A 15,480-nucleotide genomic window follows, 5' to 3' on the forward strand; every position below is an offset into this window, starting at 1 on the left:
GTGGTCACCTTGTCTGAGTCTGGCCCCTAGGCCATGATGAGTCAAGGGAGGGGCAGAAACAAGACTCCTTCAGTCCTCCACCACTTATGGGTGTCTAATACTAATAATGGACAAAATGAATATTTATTGATTAGTTGAGTGAATGAATTGAACGGAATCAAGGACATAGCTTGATGGAGATAGAAAATGTTCTATGTGAAAAAATACAAAAATAAGACTTTGAAATGGGATGACGACCCATGGGAGATGGAAGGAGTCTCAAGTGACTAGATCCAGTGACTACACTGGAAAGCCGTGGGGGAGACAGCTGGACAGACAGGACTCAAGCCTTTAAGTAAAGGAGTTAGAACTAAATTCCATCTCTAAGAGGTTGTAGATGTTATGTCCTTAAACACAGGAACTTCACGAGAATGGAGATGGGTTATTTCCTTTAATTCATAGCATATGTACATGTGTACATATGTAAAAAACAAGAATATAACACGTTTGGTGTTTACAGAGTAATGAGATTGATCTGCCCTACTAGTGGATGTGGTCAGGGTACATAATTTTATGTACCGTTGAGAATTTTTGTTATGTCTCTGTGAGAATTTTTGAAGTCTTAAGCCACTGCTAATTACTGTAGTTGCTGTATCTTTGGTCAACAAACAGGGGCTGAATCAGGCCAAAGTACAATATTTCTGACCCTGTTACTAAGCTGAGTGATTCAACATCCTTTTCTAAGAGTAATTGTTGAAATTATGAGATATAAAAAGAGATGACTAAGGATTTGATTTTTAACTCATAAAGCCTTAGCTCTAAAACCTTCAGTGACAGGATGTATGATTGACCCAAAACAGCTGTTCTGTGTAGAATCAGTTTACGGTAAGCTAGATTTTAACAGAATTAGTAGATTTAAGGTGCGTGTATGCTAAGTGGCTTCAGTCGTGTCCGACTCCTTTCAACCCTATGGACTATAGCCTACCAGGCTCCTCTGTCCATGGGATTCTCCAGGCAAAAATATTGGAGTGAGTCGCCTTGCCCTTCTCCAGGGGATCTCCCCAGCCCAGGGATCGAACCTGCGTCTCTTGCAACTCCCGCATTGCAGGCAGATTCTTTACTGCTGAGCCACCGGCGAAGCCCAGATTTAAGGTATGTAAGTGCAATTGATGGGTTCAGAGCCTATAACATTCCCTTTATTGAATTGTCTTTACTGGCCCTTTATTGTCTTTATTCTGTGTTGGGGTGCCCTAGAGATGGAATACCTCCTGACATAAGGCAGTTATTTCTCTTTGCCATAACACTTCCTCCCCCTTCTCCACTCCCCCCAGCCCTTGCCTTGTAACTGATGTTTTGCTTTCAGCTGGTTTTTGCTGCCTGCCTGGTCTCCTCGGATAAGGCATTACCTTCAAATGGGATTCCTTGATCTTTTACCCATCTTTACTTCCTACTTGAACCTAGAAAGCCAGTGCCTCTCAAACTTTAGTATGCATCAGAATCCCTAGGAGAGCTTTTTAAAACATGAATTTCTGAACTCCATCCCCCAAGTGTCTGATTCAGGCATTTGGAGACCAAGCCTGTGAACATGCATTTCTAACAAGCTCCCAGGTGGCTGGAGGTCACATTTTGAGAGTTACTACAGCAGACAAATTAGTCCGACCCAGGTTCAAAGCCTGGGTTCCAAAATAAGAAAGTAAATCGAGTCTCTCACTTACATAGGGAGTTCAGACATGAGAGAATGAAATAGTATTTTAATAATAACTAACTTTTATTGAGTGTCTGTATTTACTACTATAATACTACATTAACCATGTAGGTTAGGTATGATTAATGTAGTATTAATATTACCATTTTAAAGATAAGAAAACTGAGGTTTAGATAAATCATACAAATTTTCTGATGTCACATAGCTAGGTTTAGATTCAGAATTTGCTGATATCAGGAAAAAAATTCTGGTCACAAAATTGTGACTACTGGCTATCCTTTGGTGGTAGAAGGGAAAAGTCTCAGATTTACATGTTTGGAAGTGGCATGCTCCCTCCGTCCCCCAGTGAAAATGAAATAATAAAATGCTGGAAGGTGAATTATTTCCATCCACTCTTGAGCAATCTGGTGTGGGGAGACTATCTCAACACAAAAAAATTATAATCTGCAGCTTTGGAAAGTCATGTTACTCTCTGGTTCTTAATTTCTAGATCTGTTAAGAGAAAGGAATTCAAATGCTCTTAATGTTTCTTACCTTCTTTAAATATCTGTAACCTTCAGTTTAGAAGCCAAGATTCTCTTGCATTAACTGATGCTGATAAAGAACTGCCAAGGAGTTGGAATGTTTACTGTACTCTTTCCACAAGGACTATCTATTAGAAACGATGGATATTGGAAATCATTCTATCAGAAGGCTAACATTGAAGCAAAGAGAAATAGACTATTTTAATGGAAAATGTTATCAGACTAAGGTGTAGGCTGTTCTTCCCAGCTGTCCTGAAAAAACAGAGCTGAAAGTCATTATGCTACTTATATTGAGCATGGAGTTCTGCTCAAGGCACTAATACTTTTACAGTCATTATTTTTTTTTTCTACTGCCCTCAGCTTCACATCTTGTTTTTTCTTACATAAAAGTTACATTTTCCCCCTTGAAATTGGGAAGATATTACCCCATCATCAGCAAGCCTACATACAGACACAGTTAGGGGGGAACTGCTCTAAGCAATGAACTTCATTTAACATCAGCAGCAAAAGCTGACATTTTCCTGTACCTCGTTGCCAACTTCTGGGGTGACACCCTGTCTGGAAACTACAGACCATATGTACTGACAACAAGGAGACTTTGTATAAAGAATCAGACTTTTCCTCCCCAGCTGTCTGGGGAGAACAGAACAGGAAGTGTATCTTTCATGCATCGTGTTTATGAAGTGACCATTCATTGTAAAAACAAATTTGTAATTGGTGTAATGTGTGTGGGAGGTGTCTGCTGGCCATCATGGTGCTAATCATGAGTAAAATTAGAAGGCAGCATCATGAATTTGGCCTTGATGCCTAGTATTTCCTATTAGAAGAAACTTCTCCTTAGTTATCGGATTTTTATTTCTGCAATCTGATATTTTAATATCTAGGCATTTTTATCAGGGAAGCCAATACCAAAGTTAACCATGTGAGAAAGATTTTATGCAACAAGAATACAAAAATTTGTTGGGGAAGGGGAGAATGATACGACTTTCTAACTGAAAATGGTTTCCAACTGCACCCTGCTCAAAAGTCAATAAAGAGACAAGGTTGGGGACAAGGAAAGTTTGCTGCCTCTCCCCTTTGACAACCTGTGGGCAAGAGCTTTTATAAGTGAAGGGAGGGGGCTGCATGCAGGACAGCACAGTCAGCTCTGACCATCATCTTGAAATTGGTCATCAGTGGCCTGACCAGCATCATCTTGATTGTTTTGAATACAGTTAATCTTCAGTTCTAGGGCTGGTTTGTTCCCATTTCCTTGAAGCCAGTTCTTGGAACTGTGGCAGCTTATATCTTGGCTACAGTCTGGTCATCATGTAGTTAACTTCTTCCACCTGATGGGCTACAGTCCAAGGGGTCGCAAAGAGTTGGACTAAAAAGTAAAATACATTTCTTGCCATAGATTAGGGTTGTTTTAAAGCCATTGCATTGTGGATAGCCTATCACTCTTCACCAAGGGTATAGAAAGAGGTTTCAGCCTAATTCCATGGTATAACTCCTCCGCAGTGGTCTAGATGAACCAGACTAAGTAGATAGTCACAAAAGCTTGAAGTGATCCTAGATTATAGAGAGAAGATTTGCATGGTATTTTATACCACAGTTTACATAAAATTTGTGCCCTAGATTCCAGAATGAGCAGTTCCATTTAAGATGGTTTCATTGGCCATTTGGGTTCTGAAGTATAAACAACTGGCTGAAAGAACTATCTTTGTAAATATTTTTTTTTTGTCAGCCAAGATCTCATGGACATAAAAAGATTAATGACAGAGCAAGTACAGGATAAATCCAGGCATTAATAGAAATAAGTCCCACAGGATCCAGAGAGTGAAATGACCAACTCATCCACAAGTGAAGAAAGACTTCCAAAGGAAAGAGTATTTGAGCCAGCTAGACAGAAGGGGATTGAGCTTGTTTGGGGGAAGGCAAGCAGATACGTGGATATTCTTTTCCATCTTATTTAATATGATAACAAAGAATGAAAAATATGCCATAAATGCCAAAAAGATGCTATTCATTCTTAAATAATTCTTAAAGAATATATTTATTTTTCTTTGAGTACAGTTGGTTTACAATGTCATGTTAGTTTCAGGTGTGCAGCAGAGTGACCCAGTTTTCTGTGTGTGTGTGTGTGTGTGTGTGTGTGTGTGTGTGTGTGCTAAGTCACTTCAGTCGTGTCTGAGTCTTTTGTGACCCCATAGACTTTAGCCCACCAGCCCCCTCTGGGATTTCCCAGGTGAGAATACTGGAGTGGGTTGCCATGCCCTCCTCGTCCTGACACAAGGATCGAACCCACATCTCTTATGTCTCCTGCACTGGCAGGCAAGGTCTTTACCACTAGTGCTACCTGGGAAGCCTATATATACAGAGAGAGAAAAATATCCTTTTCATTATAAGGGACTGGAATGCAAAAGTAGGAAGTCAAGAAACACCTGGAGTAACAGGCAAATTTGGCCTTGGAGTACAGAATGAAGCAAGGCAAAGGCTAATAGAGTTTTGACAAGAGAATGCACTGATTATAGCAAACACCCTCTTCCAACAACAGAAGAGAAGACTCTACACATAGACATCATCAGATGGTCAATACCAAAATCAGATTGATTATATTCTTTATAGCCAAAGATAGAGAAGCTCTATACAATGAACAAAAACAAGACTGGGAGCTGACTGTGGCTCAGATCATGAACTCCTTATTGCCAAATTCAGACTTAAATTGAAGAAAGTAGGGAAAACCAGTAGACCATTCAGGTATGACCTAAATCAAATCCCTTACATTTATACAGTGGAAGTGGGAAATAGATTTAAGGGACTAGATCTGATAGAGTGCCTGAGGAACTATGGACAGAGGTTCATGACATTTTACAGGAGATAGGGATCAAGATCATCCCCAAAAAAAGAAATGCAAAAAGCAAAATGGCTGTCTGAGGAGGCCTTACAAATAGCTGTGAAAAGAAGAGAAGCGAAAGGCAAAGAAGAAAAGGAAAGATATACCCATTTCAATGCAGAATTCCAAAGAATAGCAAGGAGAGATAAGAAAGCCTTCCTCAGTGATCAGTATAAAGAAATAGAGGAAAACAATGGAATGGGAAAGACTAGAGATCTCTTCAAGAAAATTAGAGATACCAAGGGAACATTCCATGCAAAGATGGGCTCCATAAAGGATAGAAATGGGAGGGACCTAACAGAAGCAGAAGATACGAAGAAGAGTTGGCAAGAATACACAGGAGAACTGTATAAAAAAGAGCTTCACTACCCAGATGATCACGATAGTGTGATCACCCACCTAGAGCCAGACATCCTGGAATGTGAAGTCAAGTGGGCCTTAGAAAGCATCACTATGAACAAAGCTAGTGGAGGTGATGGAATTCCAGTGGAGTTATTTCAAATCCTGGAAGATGATGCTGTGGAAGTGCTGCACTCAATATGCCAGCAAATTTGGAAAGTTCAGCAGTAGCCACATGACTGGAAAAGGTCAGTTTTCATTCCAATCCCAAAGAAAGGCAATGCCAAAGAATGCTCAAACTACCACATAATTGCACTCATCTCACACACTAGTAAAGTAATGCTCAAAATTCTCCAAGCCAGGCTTCAACAATACATAAACTGTGAACTTCCAGATGTTCAAGCTGGTTTTAGAAAAAGCAGAGGAACCAGAGATCAGATTGCCAACATCTGCTGGATCATCAAAAAAGCAAGAGAGTTCTAGAAAAACATCTATTTCTGCTTTGTTGACTATGCCAAAGCCTTTGACTGTGTGGATCACAACAAACTGTGGAAAATTCTTCAAGAGATGGGATTACCAGACCACCTGACCTACCTCTTGAGAAATTTGTATGCAGGTCAGGAAGCAACAGTTAGGACTGTAAATGGAACAACAGACTGGTTCCAAATAGGAAAAGGAGTACGTCAAGGCTGTATATTGTCACCCTGTTTATTTAACTTCTATGCAGAGTACATCATGAGAAACGCTGGGCTGGAGGCAGCACAAGCTGGAATCAAGATTGCTGGGAGAAATATCAATAACCTCAGATATGCAAAGACACCACTCTTATGGGAGAAAGTGCAGAAGAACTAAAGAGCTTCTTGATGAAAGTGAAGAGGAGAGTGAAAATGTTGGCTTAAAGCTCAACATTCAGAAAACTAAGATCATGGCATCCAGTTCCATCACTTCATGGGAAATAGATGGGGAAACAATGGAAACAGTGTCAGACTTTATTTTTTTGGGGCTCCAAAATCACTGCAGATGGTGACTACAGCCATGAAATTAAAAGATGCTTACTCTTTGGAAGGAAAGTTATGACCAACCTAGACAGCATACTGAAAAGCAGAGACATTACTTTGCCACCAAAGGTCCGTCTAGTCAAGGCTATGGTTTTTCCAGTAGTCATGTACGGATGTGAGAGTTGGACTATAAAGAAAGCAAAGTGCTGAAGAACTGATGCTTTTGAACTGTGGTGTTGGAGAAGACTCTTGCAAGTCCCTTGGACTGCAAGGAGATCCAACCAGTCCATCCTAAAGGAGATCAGTCCTAGGTGTTCATTGGAAGGACTGATGTTGAAGCTGAAACTCCAATACTTTGTCCATCTGATATGAAGAACTGACTCATTTGAAAAGACCCTGATTCTGGGAAAGATTGAGGGAGGGAGGAGAAGGGGATGACAGAAGATGAGATGGTTGGATGGCATCACCAACTCAATGGACATGAGTCTGGGTAAACTCTGGGAGTTAGTAATGGACAAGGGAAGCTTGGCATACTGCAGTCCATGGGGTCGCAAAGAGTTGGACACAACTGAGCGACTGAACTGAACTGAACTGAAAGGAAAAGAATGTTTTTATATTCTTTTCCTTTATAGGTTATTACAAAATATTGAGTATACTTCCCTGTGCTATACAGTAGATCCTAGTTGGTTAACTATTTATATGGTAGCATGTATCTATTAAACCCAACTCCCAATTTATCTGCCCCTTTTCCACTTTAGTAACCATAAGTTTGTATTTTTACTTTGGATGTAAAGGGAGTCAAGTAAATAAAAATTACCCATGTCCTCTGTTTTGAGTGTTGAATATGATATATCCTTTCACTCTGAGTTACCCTATGGTTTGCTTGCACCAGTGACCCACTGTTTCTAAGAAGAAAGTTTTTCTGACAATTTTATCATTTCATCAAATCTTAGCTAAGGTAGCTAATGTTTATTGAGTATTCTGTGCTAGATGTTCTTTGGAGTGAAGTTTAAAATTTAAACTCTCACACAAAAATCTATGAGATAGATACTTTTAATATTCTTTTTTTTTTTTTTTTTTTGTATCAGGAAACTGAGCCACACAGGATTATGTGATTCATAGCTATAAATTTGGGTTTGTACCCAGGCAGTCTTATTTTGGCACCACAGCTTTAAAGTGAGTATCTTCAATAGTATTTTTCAAACTAGATTCTGGAGAATAATAGTTCTACAAGATAATAACAGTTATTTTTCAAAATCAGTTTCCAAAGTCTAAGAGGTTCACCAATGCATGAAAACTTATGGTACAATTTTTCAGAATCTTCAATACAGTGATAGGCATTGTGAATCTTCAAGAAGGAACATGATATGCAGTGTTTTCCCAAACATCTATGTGTGCACACAGGTACATAAATGTATATAGCTATATAAACACATGTAATAGTATATAAATTATGAATAATTATATTTATAATCTGCCTGCAATGCAGGAGATGGGGCTTCTATCCCTGGGTCAGGAAGATCCCATGGAGAATGGAATGGCTAACCACTCCAGTATTCCAGCCTGGAGAATTCCATGGACAGAGGAGCCTGGTAGACAACAGTCCATGGAGCAGCAAAGAGTTGGACACAACTGAATGACTAACACTTGCACTTCACTTTCACATACACATATATGTATTTTACTACTAATGAGGAAACATAGTGTTCTAATTAGTGAAGTCTTTTTTGTTGTTGTTTTTTTTAGTCCTAGCACATCTACCTCTAAATATAATGTAACTCAGCAATGAATAGCAAGCCCTTAACTTTTATATAGTTAGGCATAAAACAGAGCTTTTTGATACTTCTCCAAATGTAACATGAAAATAATAGTAAAATCATAGATATTTTAGAGTACAGCCCCAAAAGAATGGGCTTCCCAGGTGGCTCAGTGGTAAAGAATCTGCCTGCAGGAGCCGCAGGAGACACGAGAGCTCAATCCCTGGGTCAGGAAAATGCGCTGGAGGAGGAAATGGCAACCCACTCCAGTATTCTTGCCTGGGAAATCCCATGGACAGAGGAGTCTGGTGGGCTACAGTCCATGGGGATGCAAAGAATCAGAAATGACTGAGCTGAGCGACTGAGCACACCCACATCAAAAAGAATGTCAGCATCCGAAGTTTGCATCCCTTTCAGAGAATCAAATAACCAAAGGTGTTAACAAACATTGACCGAATAGTTATCTACTTTAAAGCATTCGAATTCTAATAGCACTTAACACGTCTTCTAGCCAGCCCTTTTACTATAAGAAGAGTTATATGGAAATTTTTAAGACACACTGTGGATTTTTCAGAAATCTTAGGTAACAAATATTATGTTCGTTCAAATTTTTAAACTGTCTTCTGAATTGTATTGACCTTGACACAAAAAAGTGGCTCTTAGTTGTAAAATTAATGTCCTGCTTCTTTTCCTTCAGTGCTGTTTTCAGAAAGATATTTTGGAGTCCTGTCTTTGGGATTGGAGAGGAGTTAGTCCTAGTTCCATCAGAAGTCATCTTTATAATGGTAACAATGCTGAAGTTTGAGCATAGTATCATGAAATGTACTTTATGCTTATAGGAGTAATTAGTGTATCAGATTACATAATCTACACAGCATAGCCACAATGCATGTACATAGGTATACACCCCCACACACACAAAGGCATACAGATATACAGTTGCAATTTTCCTTAGTATTTTTGCCCTGTGACTGATACAGGAAAATTTATCACAGTCCACTAACATCCACAGCAGACTCCTTTAATTGAGATTCCTGGCATTACCAACTTTAAAACATTAAGGAATCAGAAGACTTAGGTTCTAGTTTTCCTTTTAAAAAAAAAAGTTAAGCCTTTGTTCTAGGACCAATTCATTTACTATAACTGTGACTTTGTTTTCTTATCTATAAAATGGGGTAAATAAAACTGTGCCATGCCTAAATTGATTGATATAAGTATCTAAGTAAAATATGTGTGTGAAGTTGTCAGGGGTCTATTTTTTTATTTTCAACTTTTCTCCACATTATGCTTAGATTGTCTTTTTAAATACTGTTTTTCATAGTTATAGGTCATATTTTCCTACTCGTCATGTCCAGTGATTTTTGATTGAATGTTGGGCATTGTGATTCCCACATTATTAAATGTTTGGATATTTTGTGTGTTTTTTAAAGAGTATTTTAGCACACAGTTAAGTTGAGGATGAGTTTAATCAATTTGAGACTTGCTTTTAAGACTTGTTATTGAAGGTTTTGAGCAACTTTCCCTCCAGAGATAATTTAGCTCTACTATTAAGTCATGATCCTTTGGGGTCTCCACTGAATGCCCCTGGGTGAGAACTAATGACTCTTTACCCTGATTAGTTGGTGCTCAGAGGACGTTCTCACTTCTGTGAGCTCTAGGGATTATTATGCTTACAAATCCCAGACTGCTCTTTGCCTGACATCAAGAGTTTTATTCTCACATGCACTGGCTACTACTCAACCAAGACTCAAAGTGGTCTCAATACAGATAGCTGCCATTATTTTGGTTTGTTTTTCATGGCTCTGTGCATTGTGTAACTCTTCCCTGCAACTTTCAGACACCTCAGCCTCTCTGAACTTCCATTTCTGGATCCTCAAGTCCCTAAGACCATTGAACTCTGTTTAGTTTTCCTCTTCATATGGGCAATGTACAGAAAGTGCCTGGAGACTGGGACCAAGGGAAAGTAAGTCTCGTGACAACTTTTCCCTTCTCTTAACGATCACAATCTTGGATTATCTGTTTCAGAAAGTCTAAAAGTAGTTATTTTATGTATTTCATCTAGTTCTCTTTGCAAATGTCTGAATCTGGTCTTTGTTATTCCATTATGGCCAGAAATGGGAGCTTCTATCTGAGGGTTCTTTGACATCTTAAAGTATTTTATTTTTCACATTCCCCCATCTTTCAGTTATTTTATTCCTAATTTTTTAGAACAATATATTCACAGAGGTAGATTGGCATTGTGTGTGTGTGTGTGTGTGTGTGTGTGTGTATGAGAGAGAGAAAGAGAGTGACCAATCGAGAAAAGAGAAAGAAGGAAGAGAGAGAGATACCTAGCATGTTGTGGAAAACTATTTTTATTTTCTTATCTGTTACTTCCAGGTTTTGGCTTTTGAGTGGTAACCTTTTAATAGTTGTATGTTTACTTTTTAAAGAATTATAAATGTTAACACCAAAATTATCATTCCATACATTATAGTGCTTAGAAGGTGGCTAAATAAAAAAATAAATTTAAAGAAAATTATTACGTAAATAATGGTAGACATTAAAAACAGATTTGTGAAGGTGATATATGGCTAACTGATTTGCAGGCCTCCCTTTCTATATAGAAGTACTAAATAAGGTAAGAAGGTAGAAGGGTATAATATTCAGATACTGTGACTGATTCAACACTACCTTTCTTCTATCTGGAAATCTTATCTTCCCCAAATGCATTCATATTACTGCCCCTTTGGTATTGGTATGAGGGGGTCCTCCTATACTCGAATTGCTAATGGAAGACACTTACAGTTCTGGAAATCAGCAATACAATGTTATGGGTAGAACCCACTTCAATCAGGAATATGCCAATGAGAGCCTAATCATGTACATCTACACCTTTCCTTCATTTTGACAACTACACACTTTTTCTATTTATTAAAGGGTGGAGGGGAAGAGGCCCATGAAGAACTCTTTAAACAGAGCTACTAAAATTATACAGCTTCCCCGGTGGCTCAGCAGTAAAGAATCTGCCTGCAATGCAGGAGCCTCAGGAGACACGGGTTTCATCCTTGGCTTGGGAAGATCCCCTGAAAGAGGGCATGGCAACCCACTCCAGTATTATTGTCTGGAGAATTCCATGGACAGAGGAGCCTGGTGGGCTACAGTCTGGACGATTGCAAAGAATTGGACATGAATGAAGCAACCTAGCATGAACACACATTAAAATTATAAAGGGAAATGAAGACATTTCTGACAAAAGAGGGTGGACAGTTACATTAAAAACTCACATTTCTTTTACATTTGCTTGTGCTGTGATTGTGTTAGGTAGAGTTCATGAAGCAGACACCATCATTATGAATTAGTTGGATGAGCCAGTTATCAGAAAGGAAAATAACTGAGTGTGAATTCAGAACCTGTGACTACATTAGTCTAAGTCAGGTCTGTACATCTACCTCCTATTGCTTTAAGAATAAAACATAGGGTTGGTTATTTCAAGATTATTTCACTAAACATGATGATTTTACCCAATAACACTGGGAAGGCAGATTTTCTGCAATATGATTAACAATGGTGGAGAAACCTAAAGGAGACAATTCCTTATAAATATAATCAATAGCTCTGTAAATCCATGGGAGTATGGAGTTCCAGGGCTTGGAGGTCAAATCAACCCTGGTGGCTCACAGGTTAAAGCGTCTGCCTTCAATGAGGGAGACCCAGGTTCGATCCCTGAGTCGGGAAGATCCCTTAGAGAAGGAAATGGCAACCCACTCCCGTATTCTTGCCTGGAGAATCTCATGGACTGAGGAGCCTGGTAGGCTGCAGTCCACGGGGTCGCAGAGAGTCGGACACGACTGAGCGACTTCACTTTCACTTTCAAGCAGCAAGAAGCTCTTTTAGTCTTTTTTCTCTACATCCTCTTTCCATCCCTCTGAACGTACACTTTCTTCAGAGCTTTGGACTACAGAGTCACTTGACTGATACTTTTAGCACAGAGCAGTTGTGGGAAAACATCTCATCAAATTATGCTGTGAGCTATAAAAAAATGAAATCTTGCTGAATGATTGTTGAAAGTCTTATGAGAAAAAATGAGTAATTTTCCATGTAAGGAGTCCCAATCAAATAAGCAAATTAAAAAATTAACGATAAACAAATCCATCTAAACATGAAAAATACCATGACACATAACTAAAAGTACAAAATACAGTCCTTAAGAGTGATGTTCTGCTCTCATCTGTAAGAGATAAGTACCCACTGAGATAAGCACAGGCTCCTACAATAGAGGAACCTTGGAAGAGAGCGCAACCTAGAGGCTGGAGAGGAAGGAATAGCAGTGACTGTCTTTAAGAAAGCATTTGGGAGAATGACATTGAAACATGTAAAATATCATGTAAGAAACGAGCTGCCAGTCCAGGTTTGATGCACGATACTGGATGCTTGGGGCTAGTGCACTGGGACGACCCAGAGGGATGGTATGGGGAGGGAGGAGGGAGGAGGGTTCAGGATGGGGAGCAAATGTATACCTATGATGGATTCATTTTGATATTTGGCAAAACTAATACAATTATGTAAAGTTTAAAAATAAAATTAAAAAAAAAAAAAAGAAAGCATTGGAACCCTCTCCAGAAACAGGAAGCAGCTAGAATTAAAGTTGATGTTGGCCACCAGGTGGCAGCAGTGCCTCAGTAACCTTACTTGAAGGATCAGGACAGTTTGCCCTGGTTTCTCCACCTTCTCACCTCCAGATTCATAAGCGTCACTTCTCCGTATCTATAGCTATTGCTAGTGGACTCCAATGTTCTTGCCTGGAGGATCCCAGGGACGGGGGAGCCTGGTGGGCTGCTGTCTATGGGTTCACACAGAGTCGGACACGACTGAAGTGACTTAGCAGCAGCAGCAGTGGACTTATGGGTTCCGTTTATAGCTTTGTTCATTTTATTCCTTCCCTCCCAAGAGGAAAACATAATCTTTACTTAACCAACTTTAATGTCTCTTAGGCTCTTCACACTTCCTGTAATTTCTAAGGCTTTTTGTTAAATTTTCTGTTTATTTTTTTTTTCTTCCTTTCATTCCATTTTCAACTTCTTTCTTTCCTCTTACATCCTGTCTTCCATCTGCAAACATGCCCAAAAATATTCCTAGAATTCCGCGCAGCCAGACATGAAGATCAACGGTGGATGTTTCTTTTGGCTTTTCCGCTTCACCTCATCTTTCTTCCTACACCATTGGGAGACTTTCTTCAGAAGAGCAAGATGAACTCTGTACTTTAAGTCCCCTGTCCCTGGCTCAGCTAAATATGCCTTCTGCCTCACAGAAGCAGAAAAAGAAAGCAAAGCTATTGAGCATGAATAAATCTCTTGTGATTTTGTCTTTTCTTAACAGACATTTCTGCAAATTCGCCTTTAGGGATGTTGAGCTTTGAAGAATTTCTTCATCCTATTCTCTTGTTTTGTTTCTTCAGCTGGGGCTAAATGAAGTCCTCACAGAAGAATACTTTTAATGAGATGTTACTGCCGACATCCACTTCAAATGTAAACTACCTCAATGAAAGCAACTGTGCCTCTATAGACAAGCATCAGGCCAAAAATAAAGCTAGAGGTTAAATTGGAAATGACCCTGACCAAGCATCTGAAACCTATTTAGAGGTAGGATCCTTGTATACATTCTCCAAAGCCTATGGATTAAGAGAGTGGGTTTTGGAAGGGCTTTACCAAAATCAGAATCTGACACTGGGGTTGGGATGGGAGGAGATATAACTGCCAGTTATGCGTCTTTCCCAGCAGAGAATCTGCACAAGACATAGGGGATGGATTATGAAGAAGAGTGTTACATGCAACGGCAGCCACTGCTGGGCAGTGATTTCTAAGGCAATCCCTTAGAAAATTTGTTTCATGAGTGGAGACTATATCACTAGTTAGGGAATCTGAAGGGGCTACCTGTGTTTCCCAAGGTTGTATACCTACCATGAAAGGAGAATTCAGATTTTGGAAACACGAATTTCCCCATCTGTACAACAGAGTTATTAAACGCTCATCTTAGGTAGCACTTGGTGAGGAGTAAGTAACATGCATTCCATTCTGCATAATAAGTGATACTAAAGTAGGGAGTTGATACATGTAACTTCTCTATGTAATAAATAACAAGCAGTTATTAGCATGGGCTTGTAGGAAGACTGCTGCTGCTGCTGCTGCTGCTAAGTCGCTTCAGTTGTGTCCGACTCTGTGCGACCCCATTGATGGCAGCCCACGAGGCCCCCGTCCCTGGGATTCTCCAGGCAAGAACACCGGAGTAGGAAGACAGATTCATGTTAAAATTCTGCTTACTTCTCCTACCAACTCTGTGTTTTGGTTTTTAAGTTTAGCTTTATTCTCTATTAAATGGAAATATAATAGCTTCTACCTTCTAGGATATATTGGTTATATCTGCTTCACGAGTGCTCAATAAATTGTATCTATTAATATTATGACAAGTGCTTTGAAGTAGAATTGATGAAACATATCTTAACAACTGGAAAGAGAATTAAGCTGTTAAAACTGAATATTAAGCTGAGCATACAGAGAATTGTTTATTAAATGCTATAGGGCATATTGCATGCTCAGTCACTCAGCTATATCTGACTCTTCTCAACCCCATGGACTGTAGCCTGCACGGCTCCTCTGTCCATGGAATTCTACAGGCAAAAATATCGGAGTTGGTTGCCATTGCCTCCTCCAGGGTATCTTCCTGACCCAGGGACTGAACCAGCATCTCTTGCCTCTCCTGAACTGGCAGGCAGATTCTTTACTGCTGAGCCATCCTATATATTATTTTTCTCTCTAGAACAAGTTTCTCTGTAGAAAAATTTTCTCTTGTTTTGGAAAAAGCAAAATTACTCAAAATGGTTAGGTGATACAAGTTTCTAGATTTAATTAATTTAATACATTAATTATTTAGTGTGTAGCCTATAAATCATTTTACTCTATTATTATTTTAAAATACACTTAATTCCACTCAAGAGCTTTATTTTTATTTTTTAAAAAATCATAACTCAGAACATTTAAAAGTAAGAACATTTCTTTTTTTTTTAATTAAGAAAAACTCAAAGTCAGGGTTTAGGTTTGATTTTTTATGTTTTAGCATTTAATAGATATATATTTTAAGTTTATCCCTGAAAAATGACTGAATTTGGCAGTAATTAATATTCAATTAGTGTAGCAGCACCCAAAGAGGATCACCAAACATCCAATCTGTCAAGTTATAATGAAATACTTTGGTTGTGAAGATAAATAATGTCCTTATAGAAATGACAAGCAATAAAAATTGATTTGGAGACATAAGTGGCCAGGAC

This window comes from Bos mutus, chromosome 1, assembly GCF_027580195.1.
Source record: "Bos mutus isolate GX-2022 chromosome 1, NWIPB_WYAK_1.1, whole genome shotgun sequence".
Lineage (NCBI taxonomy): Eukaryota > Metazoa > Chordata > Mammalia > Artiodactyla > Bovidae > Bos > Bos mutus.